This window comes from Spinacia oleracea, chromosome 5, assembly GCF_020520425.1.
Source record: "Spinacia oleracea cultivar Varoflay chromosome 5, BTI_SOV_V1, whole genome shotgun sequence".
NCBI classification, from domain to species: Eukaryota; Viridiplantae; Streptophyta; class Magnoliopsida; order Caryophyllales; family Amaranthaceae; genus Spinacia; species Spinacia oleracea.
In genome coordinates, this window is record NC_079491.1 from 95,792,487 (window position 1) to 95,801,203 (window position 8,717).

Below are 8,717 nucleotides of genomic sequence, written 5' to 3' on the forward strand. Positions count from 1 at the left end.
AGAGCAGTAGTTTCTTCAGCACCACATATCTTATGTATCGGCACAAAGGTGGCATACTTGGAAAACCGATCAACTACTACCATTGCAGAGCAGAATTGGTCCACTTTCGGTAATCCACTGATGAAGTCCATTGAGACACTCTCCCAAGGCTTAGTGAGGACGGGGAGTGGCTCCAGTAGGCCTCCAGGTTTCTGTTTATCAATCTTGTCTTGTTGGCACACGAGACAAGTCTTCGTATAACCCATCACATCTTCTTTCATTCCAGGCTAGTAATAGCCCAAGGAGAGAAAGCTGAGAGTTCTCTGTCATCCGGGGTGACCTGCCCACAAGGTATCGTGACATTCTTTCAAGAGCATTCGGCGAAGGCCTCCTAATTTTGGGATGAAAAGTTTGTAGCCTTTGTTGTAGATGATATCATCTTCTATCCAAAAGCGTCTGGTCTTTCCCTCTTCTATCATCTTCTTTATGGTGTCCGTCACAGGATCCCCCGCTAGATGCTGCTTGAATTGATCTTTGACAGATGTGGCTACGTTTCTTATGGACAACGGGGAAAGTCTTCACAAAGGATCTAAGTCGGCACGCCGACTTAGGGCATCTGCAACCTTGTTGCTCACTCCAGTTCGATATGTGAATTCTACATCGAATTCTGCAAGTAACTCCTTCCATTGAGCCTACCTACATGTCAACTTGGGCTGGGTGAGGAAGTGGTTGTCTGCTGTGTTGTCCGTGCGGACGATGAACTTCGAGCCCAAAAAGTACTGTCTCCATCCTCTCAAACAATGAACAATGGCCAGAAGTTCCTTCTCCTTTGCTTAATACTTTCTCTCAGCCCCATTTAACTTTCGACTCTCGAAAGCAACTGGATGCACTTCTTGCAGGAGCACTCCCCCTACAGAAAAATATGATGCATCTGTTCTACCACGAAGGGTTTGTTGATGTAGGGGATAGCTAGTATTGGTTCCTTCATCACTGCGTCTTTCAACTTACGAAATGCCACTTGAGGGGTCTCCACCCATTGACAGGAGTTATATTTTCGCAACAAGTCTGTGAGGGAGATAGCTATCTCCGAGTACCCCTTCATGAATCTTCGATAGTAATTTTCTAGTCCCAAGAACGACCGTAGTTCAGAGGAGTTCTTTAGGGCTTGCCAATCATGTATAGCTTGAATTTTCTTCGGATCCATTCTGATACGGCCAACTCCTACGAAGTGAAAAAGGAAACCAATCTCTGCCTGCGCGAAGGCGCACTTCTATCGCTTCACAAACAAGTGATGTTCTCTCAGCTTTTCAAACACCTTCCTCGGATGCTCAATGTGTTCTTCAAGTGTCTTGCTATAGATCACAATGTCTTCCAAGTATACCACTACAAACTTGTCGAGGTATTCATGGAAGACTTGATTCATGAGTGTGCAGAACGTGGATGGGGCATTAGTTAGCCCGAAGGGCATGATGAGCCATTCAAATGCTCCGTACCTCGTAACATATGTTGTCTTTGGTTTGTCAGCTTGAGTGATCCGAACTTGATGGTACCCCGATCTCAAGTCTAACTTAGTGAAGTAGACTGCATCCCCCAACTGGTCGAACAAGTCTGCCACTAGCGGAATTGGATCGTGGTTTCTTATAGTCACCTTGTTTAGCGCCCTATAATCGATGCACAAGTGGAGACTCCCGTCTTGTTTCTTCTGGAAGAGTACCGAATCACCATAGGGAGCCTTAGAAGGGAGGACAAATCCACCTTTCAACAAATCATCTAACTGTCTTCGCAGCTCAACAAGCTCTGGGGGTGCCATTCGATAGGGACCTCATGTAGGAGGCCTGGCTCCGTGCACTAGCTCAATCTCGTGATCAATGGCCCTCCTCGGCAGGAGGACTTTCGGATGTTCCTCTGGAAGGATATCAAAAAACTCTCTAAGTAAGTCCATGAGATCCAGTGGGGTATCTCCTTGTGTTTCATCGTCTTTCACCGACATAGCGGCGAGGAATGTAGGCTCATTCCTCTTAAGCCCCTTTCTCCAACTGCATAGCTGATAGAAGAGGCCCCTTTTGTTTCTTCGTCTCTTTTCCTGGGGCACATGTCTGGAGAAGGCAGGGTTGTAGCCCTGCCACCAGTAAGGAACCCAGGTGAGGCATCAGGACGGCTTTGCTGGCACGGAGGAAGTCCATGCCCAACACCAGATTAAAGTCGTCCATAGTCGCCACTTTGAAGTTGAGAGACCCACTCCAGTCTCCCAGCTTGGTGGGAACATTCTTTGCAATGTCGTGAATGGGCCTCGCTGCCGAGTTGACAGTTTTCATTTTTCCCCCTTCACGCATCAACTTTAACCCGAGCCTTTTTGCTTCGCTTTCAGTAACGAAGTTGTGAGTGGCATCTATATTTACCATAGCCCGGGCTCCCTTCCCATCCACCTGGACTTCTACATACATCAAGTCAGTACTGTGGGGTTTTTCTCCTTGGGGTTCTTTTCCCATGGCATACATCATGTGGACGGCACCTAGTTTTGAGGGTTCCTCTTCACCGTACTCTGACTCTTCTCTATCATCCTCTTGAGTTGGCTCCGAAGTGGTCATGGCGGACAACTTCTTCTGCAAACTATCAATTTCTCCTTTATGCTTGCATTCAAACCATTTGTGTGGTCCACGACACAATATGCAAGTGAGGGTTTTGTTCCACGACAAAGATCTGGAATGAGCTCCCCCTTTATTGGAAGAGGATGAACCACCGTTCCTCCGTGAGTCTTTTCCCCCACTTCGGTACTTGTTCCCCACACTGTTGGAACTAGCTTGGGAGCCATTCCCTGAATTCTTAGGAGTTCTCGCCGTAGAGTTGTTGTTCCCCTTCTTCTGAACGGGTGCTCTATTGGACGAGTAATCCATCAACCTTTCTGCCGCCGCAATGGCCCCTGATAATGTGTCGACTTTTGAGCGCCAGATCTCACGCTGAGCCCACTCCTTCAATCCCTTGAAGAAGTTGAACAACCGATCCTTCTCGGTCATGTCTTTAATGTCGAGCATGCACGCGGAGTACTCCTTCACGTACTCTCGAATGGAGCCCTTATGTTGCAAGGTTGTTAGCTTCGTCCGAGCGATGAATTCTGTGTTTTAAAATTGGGATATGAGATCTACCTTGAAATCTTCCCATGTATCTATCACCACCTTCTTAATTGGATGACGGCGTACTTACAACGCCACCAGAGTTTAGCATCATCCGCCAAATACATTGTTGCAGTGTCCACCACCAGATTGTCCTTCAGTTGGCAAATCCTGAAGTAGTGTTCCATGTCGACGATGAAGTTGTCGACCTCTTTGGAGTCCCTTGCACCAAAGAAGGTGTGAGGCTTGTGTGGCTTAATACGGCTTGTACCGCCACCACCAGTGTATATGTTAGAACGCATCAAAGTAGCGCACTTGTCCTGCGAGTCATCAACCATTCCTTGTACATAGTTGAGATGCTCGCGCAATGAGTCTCTTTCAGTTTTCAGTTCTTCGACGTCGGCCTCAAGATCGTCTATCTGCTTATCTTGCGTGATGACGATCCCTTCGACCTGGCTCCATGATTTTGACTTGCCCTCTAGCTAGGCTAGTCTTTCTAGTATTGCTTCCATCTTGAGGTTCTCCCTCGGGTCTCTCGGGTCTAGGTTTGAGCCTTGGCTCTGATACCAACTATCACGGTCCGGATGTTTTGGGCACCAGATCATGCGGTGCGCTCCTACCTATTTGGAGGTAGGGGCACAAGCCTTGTGCGGAACGAATTCAAAGGGCTCGTAAAGCACGAGCAAGCAAGGTTTATGATAATGAGCACTCTTGTCTATTGGCGACAAGAAAGGGACGCGGGTGCCGATCGGGCACTTGTGTGCGCACTGCAGTCACAAGTGGGGCCGACGACACGAGTGTATCTGTTTGTGGAACTTTGTTGAGGCAAGAAAGCTTAAAAACGAGCGAACACAATATCTATAAAGGCGTACACCAATTCTAGTGATTAAGCAGAGACAACTTCTGGTGAGAGGTATTGATTCATACCTCTCATAGAGGTTTATTTTGAATTAGCTAAAAACAGCCAGTGAACACTAGAATGATAGTAACATAATAATCTTATCTAAAGCCTAGAAACTTCAAAGAAAAGTCCTAGAAATTTAAGAGAAAATAAATACAAGGAAATATAAGAAAAGTACAAGGTAAGGAAGGTTGGATTCTAACACATATACTGTAGGGTCGGTTCGGGTAAACGCCCGTAACTTGATTCGCATTCGATAACTTTTAACCGAATCGAACCCGCATTCGACTCGATAGCAATCCGAACACTGATTTTACCCGATACCAACATCATTCAACCCGACACTATAAAATTTGAAACCTGATTTAACCCGAACCGGGTCTTTTCGAACCAAATCCAACCCGATTCAATCCGATATCCGAAAATAACCCGACTCGAGTTAACCCGATAAACGAAAGTTCGGCCTAGTTGAAAAAGAACGATTTTTTCATAAAATACCCCAAGGTTTAACAAAATGCACCAAATACCTCTAAACTTTCTAGAATTCCCCAAATACCCCTGAGAGTATAAAAAATAACACAAAATGCCCTTGAGGCTGACAGACGTTAAGTATCCGTTAGCGTGAGTTTACTTTTTTTCCCTGACTCAACCATTTTCTCTACTAATCCTAATATTAACACTTAATTATATTAATTAAACCCCAAAAAAGTTAATTAACTACTATTATTTTAAAAAATAACTCAAAATCTTTGTTAGGGCTTTCTTTCACTTATATGGCTCTTCTTCTTCACTTTACGCCATCAATCATCATCATCTTCTTTTTCTTCTTCTTCCACCATCATCATCTCTTCAATCTTTGTCCTTCACCGTGTCATTCTCTTTCCTCTCCTCCTTTTAAACCACTTCCAGCAACCGAAACTCCACTCTCCGAAAATCAAATATCTGAACCTCAAACTTGGCCTGAAAAACCTAGCTTGTTGCAAACTCCAAACAAATTACCAGATAATTGAAAATCCAGATTATTTCAAACCCAAATTATTGCAAGAAACTCGAATTACAAATCTCCAAGCTCAGATAAATTGAATTTGGAGGAGAGAGAATCAGAGAATGTTGATGGGGGGTGATTTTGTTAAATTAATCGGTGGATTTGAAAGAACGGAGTTCGAGCTCCTAAAGCTCGACTACCGAAGTCCGAAATGGAGGAGAGAGAAAGAGGTGGGGAGTGTGAGTGGTCAAAGGAAAACGGAAAATGGGAGAAGTGGGCCGAAGTTCAAGTTCATGTTATGTCGTCTCCTCCAATGCATGTTTTCGTCGTTGTTGATGGTGATGATTTGGCCGCCGCTGAGGAGTTGTTGTCTGCTCAGACTAAATGCGTCGCTTTGCAGAAGAAGGATGATGTTGCTTCTATGGCCGCTGAGGATTTCGCCAAGAGGTTTGAATCTGGTGCCTTGGTTGTGAGCTCTCTTTTCTTGTTTTTGTTGATTATATTTTTTAATTATATTAATTTTTTATTGATGTGATTTTGAAATTGAATGTGTAGGAAAGAGAAGGAAAGGAGGTCGTGAATAAATGAAAAGGAAAGAGAAAGACAAAGAAAAGAAAAAAGGAGGAAAAAAGAATAGAAAAAAAAATTAACTTTGCAGAATCCTTGGGAAGGAGAAGGAGACAAATAAAGGAAAGAGAAAGAAAAAGGAAAAAAAATAATTTAATGTTAACGGAAAAGTTAAAGGCACTGACGAAAAATGGTCAATAAAGGTATTCTGTGTTATTTTTTAAAACCTCGGGGGGTATTTGGTGCATTTTTGAAAGTTTAGGGGTATTTGGTTTATTCTTGAAAGTTTATGAGTATTTGGTGCATTTTGTTAAACCTCAGGGGCATTTTATGAAAAAAACGAAAAAAAATTACCTGACTTAACCTGAATCCTATTAATTACTTGTCATTAATCTAACATAAGTTAACCGAATTGAACAATTAACTATATATGTAAATCCAACAAGATATATGAAAATTTATTCTATATTCTATTTATATTAAATAATTTGGAGAATAAGTAATAAAAGTCTAAAAACTCTTTATTTGGCATAAATTAATAGTACATTCGTTTCTAAATGATCTTTACACTTTCCGGTTTAGTCCGTTTCATAATGTTATTTACACTTTGCTTTATTCTAATTTTGGACATGAAAATTTATTACCTTACCCTTCATACCCCACAACATTTACAAACTTCCACTCACTTTCTCATACTTTAATCATTTATTTCTTACACCCACCCACATTTTTTACACATTTTCTTACTTTATCCATATTTTATTATATTCAACCAACTTTTCTAATTTTGTCTTAATATTTGTGCAATAGTAACTGTAAAGATCTTTATGAAACGGATGTAGTAGAATAATAAAGTGATATGACTTTATCGCAAACTTGAGTAACACTGTTACTCACTCAATTACAAGAACACAAGAATACAAACTCAACTCTATCTAAACTTGAACCTCAAACCCAATCCGTAATTGACCCGAATCTGAGATACATCTTCTCCGAACTTGACCCCAACCCGAGACTCACCGACCCATACTTGACCCGAATCCGAGATTTAGGCGATCCGGACATGACTCGTATCCGAAGTAAACCGATCAAATTTTACCCGAATCCGAAATACACCAGAATCGAACTCAATCCGAACCAAATCAAACCGATAAAAAGTTGTTATAAACCGGAACCAGTTCCAACCGAACCCGAGATTGACCCGAGCCGAAACTGAGTTCAATCCGAAACAATTTATCACCCGAAGTTATCCGAACCGATCCGAATCGACCCGAATCGACCCGAATAAAGATATTGACCCGATATTAAGCGACATTAAAATTACCCGAACCGTTTTTAACCGATCCGAAATTGATCCAACGAACCCAACTTGACAACCCTACAAGTCATACGTACTCGTAAATCGTAATAAGCAACTCCGTATATAAATTTTGTCAATTGCATTATGTGTAGGCAGTAGGAGTATTATTCAGAAAATGTCAACTACAGGGATCTTATTCACCAAAAATAAAATAGAATCTTAGTTATTAACTAAAAATAATATCAATCAATAATTACTTGTGTAATGGTGTAGTCCGTAATACAACGTGCCGACGTGCCGTTTTTGATCAATTAACGGGAAATATCCCTTACAAATTGTAGAAGATCTGTGTCTTTTAAGCCTCCATAACCGGTCACGTGATCTGTCATTTTGTATGCTTTACTTTTAATATTTGTTGGGATGCAATTGGGTGGGTCTGGATTGAAAATTATTAGGTATATCCGTGTGCTCTGTATATCAAAGACTATTTTTGCGCCTTTTAGTAGTCCCCGTTATATTTTGTCCTCATATGTAAACCGAAAATGTAAGAGCATATATAATACACCTGCGTGCATGTAATATGTTATATGCTTGAGTTGCCGGCCAACAACGAACTCATACTGGTCATAGACTCATAGTACGGAGTATATAGTCATAGTCATTGTCATAGTCATGCATCCAACAGAACATTCATAGCTGTTATTATACCCTTCTTTTTCAAGATTAATTACATGACTTATGACAACAACAAATGGGGATTTCATATTTCATCCGTCCAATATTATTATTATGTCAAAGATTTTTGGTAGTGAAAAAAAGAAGAGAAAGACAAAAATATAAGATGTAAGGGTATATTGATATATGCGGTGTGAACATAATATTTTACTTCCTGTGTTTTTATTTACATGACACAATTGTAGTTTAGACACTATTAACACAAGCTCATTTGAAAAACAAAGTCATGTGGGGTTTTATTAGATTCGGCTCAGTAAATATTTTTTAAATATCATATTTTTATGATTTTTTCTTATCCATGATAGAAGATATTAATGTTTGAAATCATACATTGACAAACGTGCCTAAATAATATTTGTGGCTATATATTGTAAATAGTTTAAATAAATTTAAAGTTTTATTTCCAAAAAGTTGAGAGGGTGTGAGTTCTTAGTCTGGGCGGGGAACCAATTAACCACAACGTATGTTGATATATTATGGTATGAAAATGTTAGAGTATTTTCCTTATTTTACCCGATACTACATAGACCCATACATTCTTTGTATCCATCGGGTCTAAAAAATCAGATCCATAACCTTTTTAGGGTAAAGTCAGACAGGATTCGGATAGAGTCTTGAACTGTCCCTAAGTAGTACGTGTTCTCCTCAACTAAGTGCTATTAATGATAATGATAAAAATGGGTTTTATTCATAATGGACCATATATAAGTATGAGAATACTAAGATTACTGACTAGTGCTCTGTGCTCCGTATTTGGTGCAAGTGATAGGGATCTAACTCATTACCTTTTGTTTGTTTTTACTAGTTGCGTTGTTCTTTGGGATGAAGGTTCACATATTTTCCTTACCCACACTTCTGATGAGCATGACTTGGGTTGTTGGGCCTATTTACCAATTGATATCCCAGTCTAGTAGAATCGTTATTATAAAGTAAACATAGAATTCCCTTTAAAAACAAAAAAGAAAAATATAGCATCTATTTCTTCCCCCACCACCTTAATTTCCCAAAATTACATCAAAATTACAAGGAAAATCTTCTCTGGAGTACTATCTATTCAGAATCAGAATCAGAATTAGAATTTTTTATCTTGAATTGTATCTTCAACATTCCAAATTTGTAAAAGTCCATTCGCAATTAGCA